The 13431-nt window shown below is 40.7% G+C and overlaps 1 protein-coding gene across 1 annotated transcript in view; it reads right to left on the reverse strand.

The window, feature by feature from the left end:
- Positions 1-13431, reverse strand: part of LOC119951523 (probable E3 ubiquitin-protein ligase HECTD4) — a 415771-nt gene that overhangs the window by 281697 nt on the left and 120643 nt on the right.

Consider the following 13431-nt stretch of genomic DNA (forward strand, 5'->3'; position numbering starts at 1 on the left):
TTAGAAAATAGTCTATGCCTCTGTTTTCCTTCCAAAGTGCATAACACACTTTTCCACATTCTATTCCATCTGCCACTTCTTTGCCCACTCTCCTAGCCTGTCCAAGTCCTTCTACAGCCCGCCTACTTCTTCAATACTACCTGCCCCTCTACAAATCTTTGTATCATCTGTAAACTTAGCAACAGTGCCTTCAGTTCCTTCCTCCAGATCATTTACGTATATAGTGAAAAGTTGTGGTCCCAGCACAGACCCGATGCACGCCACCCGTCACCGGCTGCCATCCTGAAAAAGACCCCTTTATCCCCACTCTCTGCTTTCTGCCAGTCAGCCAATCTCTATCTGTGCCAGGATCTTACCTTTAACACCATGGGCTCCTGTGTGGCATCTTGTCAAATCTGGAAATCTAAATAAATCATGTCCATTGATTCTCCTTTGTCTAATTTCCTTGTTACTTCCTCAAAGAACTCTCACAGATTTGTCAGACATGACCTCCCCTTGACGAAGCCCTGTTGACTCCAGTTTAACTAGAGCCCCTTGATGCCATATGCATGTTATGGGCCGGGGTTTAGAGAACCCAAAGTGTATTATGGAGTTCACCTGACTGACCCACAACTTTTAATAGATTGTGGTATGGGGAGCACATGGCCCACTCTACAGATGTGGTACAGCAGAAATGGAAAAGTATTTTATAAAGCAAAACAATGTTTATTCTATGAACTCAAGTTAACCTTTTTAAAACATAGTGAGCATCTTAGCAAACATTAATTCAAATACAACCCCCAAAGACTACAACACTAAGTAATCTTATAAGCTTTCCTTTTAACATCCATACGACTTAAAAACAAAACCTTTAACAGAAGCACATCAGGTTAAAGTCACTACTGAAAACATTTAGAATTCTGAATTCACCAAATGATCAAGAGATAGTCTTTTCATTGCAGAGAGAACAGCAGTACAGCTGCTATGTCTGGCTTCAGCTCCAACACTGAAAACAAAACTAAAACACGCCCTGCAGCAAACAGCCTAAAACAAAAGTAAAAAGCTGACAGACAGCCCAGCTTCACCCACTCTGACATCACTGATAAACACCCATTTCCTAAAGGTACATTTCTTAAACGCCAATTTCTTTAGGGTACTCACATGTGACAGGGCCACGGTTGCACTTAAAACATTGTAAAAGGCTGGGCTATTAGAATTTTGTTTTAAGGGGATTCCCTGTGGATTTAATTAGATTTCAGCTTGGCAAGATGATGCATTTTCAAGGTATCAGGCATTTTGCAGAAAGCAGGTCAGTTCGGAGTTGTATGAAGCTGTGACCAGAAGTGAAGCAGTTTTTCTCTCAGTTAAAAGAGATCAATAGTCTTTAAAGCGGTGTAGACTTCTGAAACAAACTGAGAAAGAGCTTCTGAAGCTGTTTCTGCATGGGTCTGATAGGACTCTGGTCTTCTGCCGGATTCTCCGTTGGTGGGATCCTCCGCCCGCCGGCAGCAGATCCACGCCCGCAGCTTTCCCAAAAGCATGGGGTAGCCCATAATGGGAAACCCCACTGGCCAGCTGCCGGAACGGAGAATCCCGCTGTTGGCGGGGCACATCCCTCCAGAAAATGGGGCTGCCGAGACGGAGAATCCTGCCCCTCATCTTTAAAGCAGCGTCAAGTGATCTCTCTTTCACAAAGAACACTACTGTAAAGTAAGTATTCCCATGTGCTACTGGTAGTTAACGTGGATTGAGAGCTGAGCTTTTCCTTGCTGTTTAAGTTGAAATAAAGATAGTAATTAAGGGTATTGTGTTGTTTGTATTGAGTAGTAGTGTTTAAGGGGTCATTGTAGCTATTTTCTGGTGTGATTTTAAAGATTTTAATACTGTGTTAGTAATAAAGTTTGTTTTAATATACCATATTTCTTTGTGTAATCAGTGCTGGAGCCATGTATCAATTCCCCTCACTCTTACAAAATTAAAATAAAATATTGGGGTTTCTGTCCAGTATCCTACCCACTGTTGGGGTCTGGTCGTAACGATACACACATTTTTAGTTCCTTAGAACCAGTTATTTTTGTGGTGCACAACACTTGATGGGCACGGATCTTTTTTGGAGCATTAGAATGCCCTTGAGATATCTAAAACAAAAACTTGCATTTGAATTATAAATAGGGTTTCAAAAACAATAATACACATGACAATTGTTATGCCACAGTTTAGAGTGGAGCTTTTGGTCTCTTCCATCCTGTAAGCTTCTATTGTTTCTGTTTTTAGAACTGGTTAATCAATATCAAAAACCAGCACAGAAAGGCTTCATACTTTAAAATAAAACATTAAACATACATCATACAATGCATGCTAGACAGTTATTACAAAGTGCAGAATGTAAAAACTAAATTAAATGGATACTTCACATCAGTTTTCACAAAGGATCATGGCATCCATAATAGACAGAAGTTATTAAGAAAAATGTTGTAGAGAAATGGGCAGGATTAAATATCCATCAGACTCCTGGAGAGTGTGGACATATTCTCAAATCTTTCAGGAATTGTAGAAGAAATTAGTGATTTCTAATTTTGAGAAGTGAATAAATACTGGAGCACTGTCTGATATCTAAAAGAAAACCATTCAAAAACAAAATTTGGTGTCTACAAGTTAATAGCTTTAAAAACAAAATACTGTGGATGCTGGAAATGTGAAATAGTTATGTTCTACACTCAGGACAAAGGAACGTGACATTGTAGCACATGGGGTTGAATGCAAATAACATCCCAGGTTTATTGAATAGAGGTTAACTCTAGAGGCTTGATCCAGATTGAGGCAAACCCGAAGCAGCCAATGATAGCACGCACTGTACACGTGGCTAGACTCTTAAAGTGACCACGCAACACAAAAAAACCCAGATACATAACATTACTCCTCCCCCCCCCCTTACTTCTAAGATCCCATTACAATAATTAACAATAGTATGATTAAAGCAAATTACTGCGGATGCTGGAATCTGAAACAAAAACAAAACACTGGACAATCTCAGCAGGTTTGACAACATCTGTGGAGAGAAAACGGAGCTAACGTTTAGTCTGGATGACTCTTTGTCAAAGTTTTGACGCTTTGACAAAGACTCATTCCAGACTCTAAACGTTATGTCGCCTCCACACATAGCTAATCTCAGTTTCTCACTGCTTTCAAAACGGGCCAGTTGAAGCCAATACAGTTGCTGGAACCCACTTCTCGCTGGTGGCATAGCTGCCCGCCAGAATTTGCTCTCCATAAGTGAAACTAGCATCTTTGGAATGACCTTCTCTTAAAATTTACGACAGCCGATGCGTTCTACTACCTCGGGCATCTCCTGCGGTAAAAGAGATCAATGTACGTTCTCAGCTTCTTCTTCAGTAAGTAGTCAAGCATATATGGTGTTGAGATACGTCGCCAAGAAACTGTTTCGACGGCGATTTAATGAATCATGGTCCTTGGAGTCTCAGTGCATTCTTCAAGGTCTGGACAAATATTTCAGCTTAGATATTTAGATTTGTCACGTGTACTGAGGTACAGTGAAAAGTATTGTTCTGCATACAGTTCAGGCAGATTGTTCCATACAAGAAAAACATAGGACATACGATAAATACACAATGTAAATACATAGACTTAGGGCAGAATACTGAGTGTCGTGCTACACAGTGGAGAGGATGCATGAAGAGATGAGTTTAGTCCATAAGACGCTCATTCAGGAGTCAGGGGGAAAAGCTGTTTTTGAACCTGTTAATTCGTGCTCTCAGACCTTTGCATCTTCTGCCTGATGGACGAGGCTGGAAGAGAGAATAACCCGGGTGGGAGGAGTCTTTGATTATGCTACCCACTTTCCCAAGGCAGCAGGAGGTGCAGACAGTCAATGGATGGAAGGCAGGTTCGCATGATGGATGGATGGTGTTCACGACTCTCTGTAGATTCTTTTGGTCTTGGGCCGTGCAGTTGCCATATCAAGCTGTAATGCAGCCAGATAGGATGCTTTCTATGGTGCATCTGTGAAAATTGGTTAAGAGTCAATGTGGATATGCTGAATTTCCTTGGTTTCCTCAGGAAGTATAAGCGCTGTTGTTCTTTCTTGGTTGTAGCATCGACATGGTGGACCAGGACAGATTGCTGGTGATGTGCACACCATGGAATTTAAAGTCGTCAACCACCTCGGCACCACTGATGCAGCTAAACCTTTCGTGGATGGGTGCTGATTTTTTGTGTTGGATACCACTCATCTTTAGATAGTCCTCAAATTCCTGAGCCACGAATTATGGACAGTTGTCACTCAATTTGTCCTAGTTTCTCAAATCTGGCAAAAAATCTAATTGAACCTTTCGATGGTCAGTTCCGCAATTATTGACATCTTAAGGACCACCTCAGGCCATTTGGAGTGTGCATCTATGACAACCATGAACATTCCTGGCCACCAGAAGTAGCTCCTCACGAGTTCCTTCATTTGAACTATACCCGTGTGTCCTTCATGCGATTGTTTGAATACTTTGTCGGACGTTTGGAGGAACTATTAGCCTTATCCCCTACAACAGGCATATGCACTGTCCGTGGAGTTTTCTAGAAACAAATGGTTTTAATTCGGGATGTGATCCCACTATTCTCTCTTTTAATAACTATTTCCTAGCAACGTCCCATCACAAGATCAATTCTGGTCTGTTGTTTGGGACTCAAGCTGCAGTCACACGGATGTATTTTATCTATGAAAAATGGAAGATATTTTCACTACTGCGGATATTCTGACCAGCAGCCAAGGCAAATGGGACAATGTGTCAGCATTGGCATGGTTCTTTGACTGGACAGTATTTGATCTCGTAGGGATGTGCAGATAATTTTAAAGACCATAAATAAAGTCTGCCAATGAAGGAATTCTCAATTTGATTCAACATTGAAGGTACGCGAACCAAAAGCTATTGGTCTTTCTTCCCCTGAAGGTGGTATTTGTGACACCATTACCCCAACGCCATACTGTGAGGCATCACAGACACTTTGTAGTGGTAATTTCGGGTTGAAAAGTATCAACATTTCTGACTTCTTCAGTGCTTCTTTAACTGACGGGTGCGCTTTTTCACACTTTGGTGTCCACTGCCATGCTTGTTTCATTAACAAAAGATGTAATGGTTTAAGCAGGTCGCAAGATTAGAAACAAGTTTCGCATAATCATAGAATTTACAGTGCAGAAGGAAACCATTCGGCCCATCGAGTCTGCACCGTGGCCCCATCGAGTCTGCATAATTGATATACGATATTAATTAACGCTATGAATGATCATAACTGTTACATTCGTTGGTCTTGGGGCCTCCATCTTCGTAGATGCCTTGTGTAATCCTTTGCTATTGGGCGCATGGCCTAAATATTGTACTGCCGTTTGAAAGAAGTCCCACGTCTTTCCTGACACGAGGATCAAGCGCCTGATGGCGTTTCAATGTGGCTTCTAGATTGTGCAAGTGTTCCTGCTCATTGGTACCAGTGATCAGTATGTCATCAAGGTAACATTGTACCCCCTGCAGACTGCTTAAGGTCTGGGCAATGGACCACTGAAACAAAGTGGTTACCGAAGTTATACCAAAAAGTAATCTCTTCCAGTGGAATAAGGCCTTTGTGTGTTAAAATGGTGAGGTGGTGTTGAGGTTCAGCTGCAACATTATTTCAGGTAGGCCCGCAATAGGTCGATCTTGCTGAACTTCCATCCTCCTGCTAGGCTGCGAACAAATCCTCAATCACAGTAGCAGGTATCGATCCACGCATAGAAACGGATTGATGGTTATTTTAAAATCTCCCCAAATGCGTATCGTCCCAACCTGCTTCATTACAGGCACAATGGGATTGCCCAGTCACGAATGGTAACGGTTCTAAGACTCATGTATCCACAAGTCTCATTAGTTCAGATTCTACCTTTGGACGTATGGTGTAGAGTACTGCTCTAGCCTTGAGACACTTAGGCTGGCTGTTCTGTTTGATCTCAAATGCTAGCTCTACTCCTTTCATGGACCCAGTCCTCAGACACACCACTGTAATTCTCTAAGATACTCTGGAATGTTTTAGAAGCTAGCCTGTTCACAGCACTCCAGTTCAACTTTATCTTCTCAAGCCAAGAGCGGCCAAAGAGAGCTGGAAAACTTCCTCGAACAACATGGAGTGGCAGCTCCAGTTTGCCCACTTAACACTACTTTGGCTATGATGTATCCTCCCGAGAGGCACTATTTCCTCGGTGTAGGTCCTTAGGATGACGTCTGCTGGCTTTAATGGTTGGTGCTTCAATGTATGCTTATAGGTGGGTCTCGGGAATTAGGGGGATGACAGCCCTCGTATCAATCTCCATTTTTATAGGCTGTCCATTTAATATTGAACGACCCAGAACAGATCTGATTCCCCTTGAATTGAAAGTATATTTAACTTGAATTCCTAGTCAGACTGATTTGCTGTGTCTTCGTTGTCCTTATTATTTTTCTCTTGCACACTTAAAATTTTTTTTCCCTTTAGGTGTGCCCTGTTTCTTTCTTTGGACATTCTTTTCTGGAGCAGCTGGTACTCTAAGCAAGCTCATGCTGTGTGGCCAATTTTTGCTACAATTTTTGCATTAGCTATCCTTGCTCCAGCAATCAGCCTGTAAATGGCCCATATTTGCAGAGCGATGACACGCCTATTGCTGGGTAGACTTTCTCTGGGTGATAGCCATTTTATAGATCCTCGTGTCTGCTCCAAGCTGAGAAACCTCGTTAGCAGCAAGCTCCATCAAAATGGTTATCTCTAAGGCAGTTTTAAGACTTAAGTTTTGTTCATTTAGCAATCTCCACCGCATGACCTCCTTCCTTAGCCCACAAGCCAGGTGGTTTCCAATCATATCATCCGGACAGTCGCCAAATTTACAATACTCCATGAGGCACCTTAGGATCGCAACAAACTGCTCAATTCTCTCCTTCTATTGATTTATTCCGTGAAACCCAAAATGCTCCGCAATTACCAATGGTTTGGGTGAATAATGCTCCTCCAGTATCTCATTCAGTATTCTGAATATGTTTTGCTACCGGGTTTCTCTGGTCAGGCCAGACTTCAGAGTAGATTAAAAGTTTTACTGCCAATGGTGCTAAGGAAAGCAGGGACTATGACATCCTCGGAAATCTTGTTAGCTAAGGTATAGTAATGAAATGTTTCTGCATAGGACTTCCAATTTTCGGATTCTTCCACGAATGGGCCAATGGCACCAAACTGTCCCACCATTCTAGTGTTACTGGGATCTGCTCGCAACTTCCCTTCAGGATGCAAGAAATTTCTCTGTCTCACTCTACCTCCGTGCCTTAACCCAAGTGCGCATGTGGCAAGCTCTGCAGCCTGAACTTTTCGGGGTGTCGGTTTTAATTTTAGGTATTGGCCATTCTTTTTCTATTCTGCCCCACAACCTTACCGGTCCGATGCCAGGTGCAATTGGCTGACCTGATGTAGATTCTGCCTCATTGTCGAAGAAAGCTTCAATGTTCTTTTCTTGCTTGAAAATAATTTAATCCTTTCCTCGTCGCCAGTATTCTTTTTATCCTGTTATGTTCTGTACTCTCAGGATAAACAACTGTGAAGTTGTCGCACGTGGGGTTGAATGCAAATAACAATGAAGGTTTATTGAATAGCGGTTAACTCTACAAAGGCTGGATCTAGACTGAGGCAAAGTCTGCGAAGCAGCCGATCATGTCATGAACTACACGTGTGATTAGACTCTTAAAATGATCAAGCAACAACAACCCCAAATCTATAACTGAAATAAAAACAAAAAGTGCTGGCAAACTCAAGTCTGGCAGAACCTGTGGAGGGAGAAAGAGAGTTAACTTTTCAAGTCCAATATGATTGTTCTTCTGAATCATTTAAAAATAGCTTTATATCCATACTGGAAAAAGTGAAGACATTTTACGCATTTCTATAAATGAATATCCAAAGAACACAAAGAAACATTCAGCATGGTTTAGTAATAAATTGAGTATAATCCTATTGTAATTCTTTAAAGTTAGTGGGTGAAGATAAATTGAAATACTGTTAACTTGGATCATCAAACATGTTTGGTAAAAGCTTTTCACACCAGGCTGTGAAAAAAGGTGAAAGTTCAGAACAGATACATTTTTTATGTGGGTTGAGAATTGGCTTAGCAACACAAGACAGGGGCGGCACAGTGGCACATTGCTGCCTAAGGCGCGGAGGACCTGGGTTCAATCCCAGCCCCGGATCACTGTCTGTGTGGAGTTTGCACATTCTCCCCGTGTTTGTGTGGGTTTCACCCCCACAACCCAAAGATGTTGTTAGGTGGATTGGATACACTAAATTGCCCCTTAATTGGAAAAAAATAATTGGGTACTCTAAAATTATTTTTAAAAACAGCAACACAAGACAGGGTAGGTAGAATTAGAAATTGCTCTTTCTGGGATCCATCCTGAATAATATGAAACTGGGTATCTACTATTTAAAATGTGTTAGACTTAGAAAAACAGAGAAAAATGATGAGAGAAAGATAGGCGGAAGGGTGGCACAGTGCTTAGTACAGCAGCAGGGACCTGGGTTCAATTCCGGCCTTGTTTGTATGCTTTTGCCATGTCAGTGTGGTTTCCTCCATGCTCCAGTTTCCTCCCAAGATCTGCAGTTAGGTGAATTGGCCACTAAATCACCCCCGTGTGTCCAAAGATGTGCAGATTAGTTTCTGAGGATAAGGCGGGGTGGTTGTGGGAGTGGACCTAGGTACAGTTCCCTTTCGGAGGGTCGGTGCAGACTCGATGGGACTAATGGCCTCTTTTTGCACTTTTGGGATTCTATGATTCTGTTGGCGATTCCATGAAAGATCATCGTCAGAGATACTTGGGTGATTGTTTGCATTGTTCGGACATGTCAGATGGACTTGTGAAAAGTAAATTTCAGAAGTCATAACAATAACTATTTACAACATCAACAGATGGTTGAACAGCGCAAGAATTTGGACGAATCAACTTGTCATACCCTGATAGCATCTGTTCTATTTAACTTCTGACAATAAGGCAAAAAGAATGCAAAGTTTCATCTGAAATGTTCGGGATTACATGTCAATACATGTCACATTGATCTATGGCTCAGCAGTGAAGCCAATTTCAGAGTGTTCCATGCAGTTTTAATCAATATACCTCAAAAAGTATACAAATGCAAAGAAAGCATTTGAAGGTGATGCCAGTTCTTAGGGAACTAAGACATAGGACTTATTTTCATTAGAAAGAGGAATTGAATGGAAATATGAAGATGGTCTTCAAAATAATGAAAGGCACGATTCCATTGGACTAAAGCTGCTTGGACAATGAGAAAGGACCACTGGGGGGGGGGGGGGGGGGGGGGGGGGGGGGGGGGGGGGGGGGGGGGGGGTTCTCCCTGCCACAGGATAGAGGGCATTTGGAGCAGACTCCCGGGGTGCTGCGATTCAGGCATCATTTAACACCTCTCAATGGGCGTTGCATCAATAACAATTCAGAAAATAATTGATGGCTATGAGATGATACAGTAACACACTTGTCTTTACATAACAAAGTAGAGAAGGAACCTTTCGTTAGGGATTGATACTGCGGGGGAGAGAATAATCATACATGGATTGTGGACAAAGCAGATTTCATGAGCTAAAGACATACAACATATTAATTAGGCGCAGGAGCTCCACCATTCGATAAGATCATGGCTGATCCGATTGTGGGTTCCACTTTCCTGGCTATGCCCTATACCCTTTGAATCTCTTGTCAGTCAAGAATCTATCTACGCTTTAACATATTCAATGACCTTGTCTTCAATGTGCCCTGGGGAACAGAATTCCACAAGCTAATGACTGTCAGAGAAATGTTATTCTCATCTGTCTTAAATGGGAGACAACTTATTTTTTTAAACTGTGCCACCTAGTTCTAGTCTCTTGTACATGGGGCAGCATCCTTTCAGCATCCATCTGTCAATCCCCTCAGGATCTTTGTTTCAATAAGATTACTTCTTATTCTTCTAAACTTCAAAGGATACAGGCCCAACCTGCCCACCGTTTCTTCATAAAGTGATCCACTCAGCCCAGGATCAGTTGAGCAAGCCTTCTCAGCAATGCTTCAATGCAATTTTAATCTCTTAAATAAGGAGACCAAAACAGTACATGGTATTCCAGATGTGGTCTCACCAAAGCCCTGTACAGCTGTAGCAAAACTTTAACATAGCATTCCCCGTGCAGTAAATGGCAATATCCCATTTGCCTTCCTAATTGCGTGCTCTTACCTGCAGTCTACCATTTTGTGGTTTGTGCACTAGGAGACCTTTGTACCACAGAGCTCTTCAATCTCTTTCCATTTAAATAATACATTCTGATCTGCCAATCTCCACATTATACTCAATCTGCCAAATATTTGTCCGTTCGCTTAAATTTGCTTCAATTCCTTTACAGGCTCCTTATGTCCACTTCACAAGTTACTCTAATTATCTTTGTGTCATAAGTAAATCTAGCAACTGCATATTCGCTTCCTACATCCAAGTTATTGATACAGATTGCAAATAGTTGAGGCCCTAGCACTGATCTCTGTGGCACTCCACTGGCTACATCTTGCCAATCCAAAGTAACAACCTTTATCCCTATTCTCGGTTTCCTGCTAGTTAACCAATCCTCTATCCATACTAATGTTACCCACTTCACCACTTTGATGTGGCACCTTGTCAAATGCCTTTTGGAAATAAAGTTCAACACATCGACAGATTCCCCTTTACTAACTTAAAGAAGTCTAACAAATCAGACAAACATGATTTCCCTTTCACAAAACCATGTTGACTTTGCCTGATTGAATTGTAATTTTGGAATTATCCTGCTCTTACCTCATTAATAATAGATTCTAATAATTTCCCTATTGCAAATGTTAGGCTAACTGGCTTTAAATCTCATTTTGTTCTTGAACAGAAGAGTTACATTCACCATTTTCCAAACTGATGGAACCGTCCCAGGATTTAGGAATTTTTGGTAAATTAAATCCAATGCATCCACCCATCATCTTAGTAGCCACTTCTTTTAAAACCCTAGGATGACATCTCTCAGAACCTGGAGACTTCAGCCCCAAGTTCTAATAAATTTCTCAGTACACTTTCCCTGGTAATTCTAATAGTTTTAAGTTCCTCCCTCACTTTCACCTCTTGATTTACAATTATTTCTGGTCTTTTTTGTGTCTTCTATAGTGAAGAGAGACACAAATGCATCCAACATTTCTGTATTTCTCATGATTAACTCTTTGTATTTACTATTTTCCTTTTTAAATAAGTGTGTAGAAACCCTTGCTGTCTGTACTTTTCTATTTTTTGAGCTATCTTTCTATCATACTCTTAATTTCTTCCCTTTTTTGAAGCATTCTTTGCTGGTTATTATATTCTGTCCAATCTTCTGACCTGCCACTAATCTTCACAGAATTGTATGCATTTTCTTTCAATTCGATAATAACAGAATTATATGCATTTTCCTTATAATCTTTAATTTCCTTAGTTAGCAACAAATTATGCATCCATTTCCTAGAGTCTGTCTTTCCCACCAAAATGTATCTTTGTTTATGATGTGGAGATGCCGGCGTTGGACTGGGGTGAGCTCAGTAAGAAGTCTTACAACACCAGGTTATAAGTCCAACATGTTTGTTTCAAACACTAGCTTTTGGAACACTGCTCCTTCCATTAACCTGAGGAAGGAGCTGCGCTCCGAAAGCTAGCGTTTGAAACAGACCTGTTGGACTTTAACCTGGTGTTCGAAGACTTCTTACTATCTTTATTTAGTACATGAAATATCTCCTTAAATGTATTCCATTGCATCTCCATGATCTACCCCTTAATCCAATTTCTCAGTTCATTTCAGCCAGTTCTGTCCTCATACCCTTTAAGTTTAAACACCAGTCTTTGACCCATGTTTCTCTTCGCAAACCAAATGTGAAACTTAACCATGTTATGATCACTGCCAGGTGGGGTTCCCTTTATTCTGAGGTCATACATTAATCCTGTTTTATGGGAAATTTCCAGGTTTAAAATAGCCTGCAATCTGGTTGGTTCTATAACTTGCTGCTCTATGAAACTATCTTAAAAAGACACTATGAACTTACCTTCCAAGCTAATTTTCCCCAATCAGATTTGTTTAAATTTATATGCAGATTAAAATCACTCATGATTATCACTAAAAATTTCTCACATGCCCTCATTAATGGATACCTGATCTTACAGTGTATTTACTATTAGGGGACCTATAAACTACCCCCACAGATCTCTTACTGTTGCTATTTATTATCTCTATAGAATCAAGGTAATCTCTTATTATTGTACGGATGGCATTCTTAATTAACAGAACTATCCCACCACCTTTTTCTAGCTGCCTGATTTTTCTAAATTGAAAATATCCTGGACTGTTGAGGCCTAGCCTTGGTCACCTTGCAGTCGTATCTTTGTAATAACCATCAGATCATACATATTTTTTCTTTTGAGCCGACGAGCCATCTTTCTGTTATGAATGCTTTGCGCATTCTGATACAGAACCTTTAGTCCAGTCTTTTTACTATTTTTGCAAGCTTTGGCTGATCTGCTGGTACACCATTAAGTTGGTACATTCTTCCTGCTATAGTGATTATTCTTATTGCTACCTTAATCTCTTGGTCTTATCCTCTCCCCTTAAATGATCACATCTTCCCCGATTTGATCACACAATCACACACCTTTCCCAACAATACACTTGCAACCGGTGCCAGTGGCCAATGAATCAAAACCCATTTCACCCACACCAATTTTGAACCAATCTTATTTACCCTGAGCTTTTTCAATTGTTTGCATTACTCCCTTATTTGGCTCTCGAGGTAGCAGAGAATCATATTAAGTACGTTTTCCAGCTGCTCCCCCAGCATTTTCCAAAACCAGAGGTTGCAGATTTATCCACTACATATACACCTATCAGTTTAACAGGTTAGAAAAATTCAATGAAAAACAGCATAATTAAGGAATGATTTGTACATATGAAGCTAATTAAAATGTGATCAGAACATATGAAGCTAATCAAAATCTGATACACACAAACTTGTCATTAAGCAAACAGTTTCTTTACAATCTTCAAAAAGCATTCTATATTTGTGTGTTTGGGATGTGAGTAACTCTCGCAAGGTAATATACCACATACATGGTCAACTTTGTAAAACAAACTGATAATCCAACATCTGGCAGTTTGAACAACCAGTCTTAACTGACATCTCCAAAGTATGGACAGATTAAGGGTTATATCCAGTATGCAAGCTTCAGTTATGCAGCCCACAAAGTTTCTGTATTTTACAATGATGTGGCATGACCACAATGCGTCCATTATTAATTAATAAATTTAATTAGCATGTGAAATTGCAAAACGTTGTGACCATATTAATCAAAAGGTGATTTAGGTCCAGAAATCTGTCTTTTTTCACCAATGAGCAA

This window comes from Scyliorhinus canicula, chromosome 1, assembly GCF_902713615.1.
Source record: "Scyliorhinus canicula chromosome 1, sScyCan1.1, whole genome shotgun sequence".
NCBI classification, from domain to species: Eukaryota; Metazoa; Chordata; class Chondrichthyes; order Carcharhiniformes; family Scyliorhinidae; genus Scyliorhinus; species Scyliorhinus canicula.